The following is an 8,351-nucleotide window of genomic DNA, read 5'->3' as shown; positions in this document are numbered from 1 at the left end:
TGGAACCCCGTCAAAGAGGTTAAATCTGAATGAACCAAGCCCCCAGGAAAACAGGATCGTAGGCGCCCAGCTCCCAGGCTACTGAAGTGAGAGACAAGAGCTGCACTGATTTCAACGGACTGCGTGCTGGAGGCAGCCGTTTCTGAAATATGATTTGCTTAGGATCAGGGCTGGCTCCTTAAGAAGAAATAAGGAAACATCTCAAACCGGATCCCTGCTCTCGAAAGAGATTTTCGTGAACCTAATGCCTTTAAAGGGGTTTCGGAAGGACAGAAACATGGGCTGAGCAAATATTTATTAAAAAGGACGCCCGTTAGGTCTCCAACAAGGTTGCGCAGGTTAGAGAAAAGCCATCCCGGGGGAATAAATCGCTAGAGTCAATACTCCGGAAAAGACATTTCATGCCTAAATGAAAACCTTGTTAAATGTTATTAATTTTGACTTGGAGCACATCGCAGCCCCCTGTGCCTTGTATTCCCTTATTAGAGATTCATGTCTTATCAAATATCTAATTAATCTCCTAGACATCATTTGTTCTGGCCAACTTTATCTCAGCTGGTCCTCGGGGAAAACTCTCAGAATATTCTCGGTGACAAAGCTTCCCTTGAAGATCCTTTTAATTGTCTAAATTAACTGCACCAAATTTGCATGTCAAACGGTAAAGGGCAACGCGAGATAAAATGTAAACGTTTTAAAAGCCTCCCAAAGTAAGCACTTGATTTGATAACTGGGCTTTTTAATGTTATGGAAGACAACTGCGCCTTCCTTTTCAAAAGACAGTTGATCTATGCAAATAGTGGATTGGAAATGCTTGTGTTCCCCACGCAGTCAAATGCTCCTTGCATGTTATTTGAATATCAGTGGCTCCGCTATTGAAAAGGTTCAAGGATGCTCTCTGACTTCTTTGTGATTACGCAGTGCAGCGTCTTATTCTGAAGGAAAGGGGAAAAAAAAACCTCAGGAATAATTAAGGCCCGGGATAAGGCCTGGGAACACATTTGGGACAGGAATCTCATTTAGACTGGCTCTTTCAAAATAAGGCACAGTTAAATTGACCAGAAGGCAATTATTGAAATGAAAATTATTTTCACTCCCTTTGTCTTCTCACCACCAACTTAACCGTCACAGTATATCTTTTAAAAAGGAAAATCGTTCAAATCGTCGGCGTGTTCCCCCCTCCGGTTAATTGCGCTACTTTGTGGGGGAAAGAGAGACGAGTGGAGGGGGAGGGGGAACAAGGGGAAAAGTTAATTTAGACTGCACATGGCAGCATGAAAGGCTAAAATATATTTCAGGCCTTGTGCAAAATTGGGCACGTAAATCCGCTTTAGATATACACACAAGCGCACACACGTAGCAAAGTTGCCTTTTGACCGTCCAGGAGACGAATCCAGCAAACGGGTTTTGCTGGCAGCGGCGGAAGCTCTGAATCAACGCATCTGTCGTGTCTAGCGGGGCTCGCATTTCGCTTTGCTCGATAATGGCACGAAAAGGCAGTCGCGGGAGCGGAAAGCAGCCTCCCAAGGGTGCAGGCTCGGCACCCAACGCAGCTCGGCACGGGCCGAGAGAAGGCGCCGGGGGCAGCGCCGTTTCCGTCCGGCTCCTTGCTCCAGTTCTCCGGCGCTGCGGGCCCCGCTTTGCGCGAAGGCGAAAGGCGCGGGCCGGCCGCGGGCTTCTCTTTCCCCGCGCGTCTCATGCTCTTGCCGACCTCCTGGGGTCTGCATAACTTGGCTCAAACGGCGGGGGGAAGCACGCGTGAAGCGTGTGAGAGGCCTTCTCCCCGCGCCGCGCCGCGCCGCGGCTCTCCGTGCAAGCGCCCGGCGCCCCGCTCGGGCTGCGGGCGAAGCGGGCGGCAGCGGCCGCCGGGCGCGGGAGGCCGGGAGGAGCCCTCGAGCGAGGGGGAGCGGGCCGAGAGCGCCTTCCGCGCCGCGGGACGCGCCCGGCCTCCCCGGCCCCGCCCGGCCGGTGGGGCTGTTGTTGGGGGCCTTCTGAGGAATGCGTTCTCGCTGGGTGTTGGGCAGAAGTCAGCTTTGTTTGCGAGCCGTAATAAAACAGATCAAAGGCCTCTCCATCGAGGTCCAGTTTCTGCCAGGCCAGGGTTACAATTCTCCGCTCAGTGATCAAGGACGTTTTTGCATTGCCTTTGCCCCCGCGGGTCAGAAAACGTCCATCATTTAGAGACTCCCCAGAAACGAGGGGGAGAGAGCAAACTTTAGAGCGCCAGGGCCGGGAAATAGAAGTCTCCGTCTGTCTGTCTGACTGCCTCCCCCCCTCACACACACGCACGCACACGCACACAGAGCCAAACAATCCTTGGGCGATAATTGGCAGGTCTTCGTACTGCAGACCTTTTATGCATAATGAAGGACGGGCGGGGACCGCCTGGAAAGCTCTCAGTAAACAACCCGGCATTTGTCTTCACCGAGAGGCTGGAAATCCAAGAACACAATACGGGAAAGGGGGGCGGAGGAGGCGATGCAGCTTTCACTGCGTGGAATTTTAGACAACGAGGAGAAGGGGAGTCTCCCCCCCCCCCGTTCTTCCAGGGATGAGTTTAGTCCCGTTGGAGAGCGAGCATTTCCACTTTCCCTATTTCCCTGGTCTTGCTACTTCCGGCGAGGACAAGTTTCCCCGCACGGACGCAGGCTAGAAAACCGGCGCGCTTCTTCTAAGGGCGGCTGAAGGGGCAAGGAGAGGGCACGGGGGCATTCAGTGCCGAGCCGAGCCGAGCCGAGCCGGCTTCAGCGAGAAATCTGCCTTCCCCCTGCTGGGTAGCGCTTCTTGCTGTAGCTGTGTTTTTCCAATATGGTTCCAGTCCGTTTTAAAGATTTACACCCGTGTATAATCGAGACAAAACATTAGTTTCTGTATTTTTTAAAATCCACCACGCACACGGCACGTTTATCTCCAATTTATTTGCAGCCGTTTTCTGTATTTACTCCACTCACTCTTCCACGTTCCAAAAATGCAGATGAAGAAAATTTAACAGAAAATCCGGCCTATTTGGGTAATTGGTGCACTAAGTGTTTATTTTAAGTGAGAATAATTTAGCTACAAATTTTCTTAAGGAATAACATTCTTAACATATTAAAAAAAAACCCCACCCCTGCAAACTCTGATTTGCTTTTATGTTTGACAGTCACTTTTGAGTCCTTTGAGGAGCGGCGAGTTGGGAGGGGGCTTGTCTTCCAATTTCTGACTCTTTGGCGCCATCTAGAGATAGTAAAGTGAGAAGGACTCCTCATTCCTTCCGGGAACAGTTTTAGCTGGTGCTGCAGCCGCTCCTCACTCAGTAAGAATTAAGACAGAAACTCTTTTTAGAAAGGTAGACTCCGCGCCTCAAAATCTGCAGTCTACTAGAGAAGGCCGAATTTTCCATCGATGCAGATTTGATAGCTCAAAATCGTTAATATTCGAAGGCTAGGCTAAAACGAGGGAAGAAACTTTTAATGCTTGGGGTTTGCTGATTTACTGTTTCCTGCCACCAACTCCCCCCGTCCATATTCTTGTCAGTCTATAGGCTGAACTCTTGCAAATTTCTCTAGACGACTGGCTGCCGCTAAGTCAATTTTTTTAAACCCCCGGGAATCTGGGGTTTTAGAAAGGGCAGGGCGGCGCCTTTCGCCTAGAAGCGCCGCGCATACAATTCCGTTACGGCAGGGCAAGAAAAGAGAGATTGAAATGCGTATTTCCTTCCCTCTCGTCGAAATGTCGCGCTATGGATCGATTTACGGGGATTTAAGGTTAACAAGGGAAAAAAGAGAAGAAAATGCAGTAAGAATTCAGGAAAAATAGTCTTTATTTTGCAGCCCCCAGTCCTCATTCCCTCTCGCCAAGTAGAGCCTGCATATGCAAGGAGTCTTGCTGGGAAAGGTGACTCCACTTTCGTGAGCGCTCGTTAGTAGCGATGGCGCCCAAGGGCTTCTCTGCGCGGCAGCTTCCGCGTCAAGGGGCGATGCCGTTTCCTCCGGAGTCAGACCCGCGGATGCGGCCGCTGCGGGGGCCGGCGAGGGGCGCGGGGAAAGGCCGGCCACGACCTGGGCTCGAGGCCGGCCCCCCGCGCAAGGAGCGCGGCTTCGGCGAGCGCGCTCCACCCGGAGCCTCCCGCGCCGCCCTCCGGGAGCCGCCTCGGGGCGCGGAGCTGCGCCCGAGCGGACGCCCCGCGCCCTCCGGCGACAGCGAGCGGCTCCCCGCGGCGCCGCTCTGCAGCGCAGAGGCAGGGCTGGCCGGCGAGTGGCCGGGGAGATCAGGGGAGCCCCAGCGCCCTCTCCGAAAAGCCCGGCGGAGGAGTCCCGCGGTTCCCGCCACCGAGCCAAGAGGGGAGGCCGACGGGAGCGGTGGGCGGTTTGGTGCGGTCATCTGTGTAAACATGCCGGCTCGGTGACACAGCAGGCTCCGCCCCCCCCCGCCAGCCGCCCCCCCCCCCGGCAGAGCCGAACGAGTTTGGGCTTTCGCCTAGCTGCTGGTTTAATATCCATCTCGCAGCGTTGCCTGTTTGCAAGATGTGCTAATTACTACTCGGATAGCAGAGTCCTTGTCCATCCCCTACTACAAAGTAGGGCTTTGCTAGGGGAGGGGGCGATTTTTTTTTCTTTTGAAATTGCCTTTCAGCCTAAAGCTGCCTTACCTGAATGTCATAATTACAGTAATTATGTACATCCAAATTACATGCTAATTAAATTAGAATCAAATCGTTCTAAATCGAAATCAAATGAGGTAGCGAGAATTAATCAATGACAACATAAATAGAGAGCTTCCTTCGGGGATATTTATTGTAACGATCCAAGAGGGAATCTGAGCTGAAAAGTCACCTGTTTATTTACCTTTCAATTAGTAATAATTTATTTTCCTTCATCTAAATTTTGATGGTGTCGGCTGATTTCCCCCTCCCTTTCTAGACTCTATAAATTAAACAGGGAATTAAATGGCGTACTCCAGCGCCACTCTGAAATCTGCAACATCTAGTCTCCAAAAGCAGCCCCTCGCGGAGCTGGTGCGGAGGAGCCGGAGCCGTGGCCGTGCCTTCGGTTCGCCTTCGAGGCCCGACGCAGAGCTGCAGAACGCGGGAAGCCCCTTCCCTTCCCTTCCCTTCCCTTCCCTTCCCTTCCCTTCCCTTCCCTTCCCTTCCCGAGGAGCAGCGGGTCACCCTCGCGGTGTGGGAGCGCGCCTCAGAGGAAGCCCTTCTGAAGGCGCCCGGGCGCCCGTCTCCACGCGTGGGCAAGCGGGAGAGCGCCTTGGAGGGCGACCCGAAGACAGGCCAGCGCCTCGGGGGGCATGTGGGCCACTCGCGCGCGCTCCCGGGAGGTCGCCGCCTAACTCTGGAGGACGTGTCTGAACGCCTGAGCTGCCGCCGCCGTTTTGTTCGTAACCGCTTAAGCCTGTCTCCTAAGCCGCGATCCTCCAACGGATTGAGGCGCAAGGGCAACCGGGGTAAAGAAGACACACACACAAGATTTAAGGATTCCAGCAGCGCTTTGATGTCGGATGTTGCTATGGGAACATTCCGAAGTTGCTATGGGAAGAGTATATTTGGCATGGACACCTATCCCAGACCCACAATCACAGATAGGGTCCGCATGGCACGTATTTTCCTTATCCCCAGTCGGCATTATATTGGTCATCTTGGATAAGTTGCACTGTCCCCCAAGCCGTTTTCTGCAAAGTAAATCTGGAGTTACAGAGCTTACAGAAGTTTCCAGTTCCATGTGAGGTCTGACCCTAAACGCACTCTTTCAGAAGTAAACCTAATTCGTTCAGCTTGGACAGCCCTCCCCAGCCCGGTGCCCTCCAGATGTGCTGGGACCCAGAGTGCTCTCGCCAGGGTTGCTGTCCAGCACGGCCTTCCATCTGGAAGGCTCCACGGCGGGAGGACTGCTCCAGAGGGGCACGGGCAGCCAGCAGGAAGCCTTGCTTACTTCCATACAGACCTCATATCGTAAGGAAGTTTGCATGTTAGAAAGGACGGCTGTCACTGGTGTAGGCAATAACGCAGCCCTTTCCTTTCTTTTCCGCCAACGTAACAAGTTCGGAGGCAGGGGCCAAGTCTGGATTCCTGCTGCCAGGAGGAGAGACTTCGCCACCTCAGCGGAGGATTTCGGCTGCGGCAAAGGCTAGGACTGGTCGCGCTGGCTCGCCTATCTCTGTTGCCAGTTTCATTCCCCGACTGCTCCTCCTCGCCCTCTTGCGAGTACCGGGTGATCCTCCTTCCCACAGAGCAGGGGGCGGCCCAGCGCCCCTGGAGGGGAAAATGCCTGCTTTTAAAACCCGACCACTTAGTCAGGCTCGTTACTGAATATTTCTTAAAGGAGGAGCGATGGGAAAGAGGAAAGGAGCCGCGAGATGGCTGGTCTGGAAAGCCACGAAACGAGAGTTGCCTTCAGCTTCTTCGGAGCGGGACCGCCGACGAGGAGCCCCGGTGTTGCGGCAAGCCAGGCGCGGCTGGCCTCGCGTTTGCCCTGGTCAGATCTCGCCGCCGCCGCTCTTGGCTGAGGCGGGAGTCGCCTCGCCACACGGAGAACAATTCCAGAGAACAAGCGGGAGAGGAACGCCATGCCCCCCCCCCGCGCTTCTACTACCACCCACAGAGCGCGCGCGCGCCCACCCGCCCGCCCGCCCGCGGAGGCCCCCGGCCGCCGCTCCCTGCGAATGAGGCGAGGCGGCCTGTTTCTTCAGCAAGTGAGCCCGCGGCGTTCTGCTAGCGGCTCCGCTCGCCTCAACGGCTCCGACGCTAGGCCTAGGCGGGCAATCTCCCAAGTTTTGTAGCACGGCCCTTTATTGACCACGTAGTATTGGATCACGGCCGCTGCAGGCCACGGTCATTCGTATTTTGGTGGCGCCTCATCTCCACGGAGCCTCAAAGGCCTTCCCCGGTTCAACGCCCTTTAAGAGATGCTCTTTACAGGCCATTTAAGTTACACAGAGAAAACAAATAGCGCAAGTTACGGCTGCTTTCTGTGCATCCCTTGGGCCTAGTAGTGGTTGCGGGAGATGATTCATCCACCGGCAAACCACGCTGCGTGACACTTTCGTCTTGCAGCCCAGCGCCTGAGGCTCAAAGAGAGACTGACTACTTAGACGTTCGTGGTCATTTGTAAACCAACAGCACCTCCTACTGGGTTTAATTTGTCATTGTCAAATTAAGGCAGCCAGCAAGGCTCAAAAGCCGTTTTTAGAACGAGGCTCATCTTGCAGCTTTCCAGAAGAGGCATGTCCATTTTCCCTTTCTTGCCTTTGAACAATAGCTGAAAAGAGAACTTAACACACGTGGAACAACAAAACTAGATTCACCAGCAAGGGTACACTTGACAGCGAACAGACTCCAGGACTCCTTAGCAACATGAGCCTTTTCCCTTTTTGCAGTCACAGTCCACGTTTTTGGGTGCACTGCTGAACTGTGTTTGGTCAAATGTTGCGTGTGGAAAAGAGAGGAAGCTGCGTACAGTGGAGGTAATCTCAAACACTTTGGTAGATGCACGTACTTTTAAGGGGATGGGAAACCACCTTAAATGCTGTCAAATTGAACTGGCTTGTTTCCTGTTCCTATCCCACAGGATGATGGCAAAGAAGCAAATTGTTTGCATCAGTTATTTACAATACTCACAAAGGTGAATTTTTAGTCTATATTAAACATTCTTCTATTATCTTGGACACCCAAGATATTATGTTTTCATCTTAACATCTCTGAAAAACCTGAAATACCTTCTGTTTACACCTCAAATGGCATTCAAAAGCCGTTTCAAAAGCAAAAACAGCCAGTGTGCCAAAAGATGCTGAAGCTGCTTCACAGGTTGCTCCGCCAGAGAAGCTCCACAGCCTCATCTAGAGATGCAACTCATTTGACACAAAATATGAACTAAAATGCTGTCAACAATTCCACGTTCAGCAGAAGCATCCCTCTGCTATTCCTACTGATGCATCAAATTGAGAGAGGTTATAAGGAGGTATTAGTAGCCTCTCCAGATTTTTTCTCAGCTCTATGTTAAACCTAGAACAGCCTGGTTTGGAAAGATGGATGAGGCAGAATGAGACCTTTCCATTCAGCCAGAAGGACTAGCAAAATTTCTGACATGCCATGGTGTACTGTTATCAAGTAAGCTAAAAGAAACCAAATGAAGAGCATGTAGAAATGCTTACTAAAAATAGAGGGGCCCAATACCGTTCTCTCAAAGAAGAGGATTAAGTGTAACAGCAGCAGCTGGGTGGCAAGCTGCCAGCACAGACAAGCTTGAACCAATGCCCCTTTTCTATGTACAACAAAATAGGCCAGAGAGAGAGGGTGGGTGCGTGGAGAGACAAGAGACTGCTCTTTTCAGAGGCAGAGAAATAGATGTCTCGCACTACTTATGTGTTAT

The sequence above is a fragment of the Varanus komodoensis genome, unplaced genomic scaffold (genome assembly GCF_004798865.1).
Source record: "Varanus komodoensis strain SLA01 unplaced genomic scaffold, ASM479886v1 scaffold9, whole genome shotgun sequence".
In the NCBI taxonomy this organism is placed as follows: domain Eukaryota; kingdom Metazoa; phylum Chordata; class Lepidosauria; order Squamata; family Varanidae; genus Varanus; species Varanus komodoensis.
The sequence above is the reverse complement of the archived record's forward strand: the minus strand, read 5'-3'. Positions refer to the sequence as shown.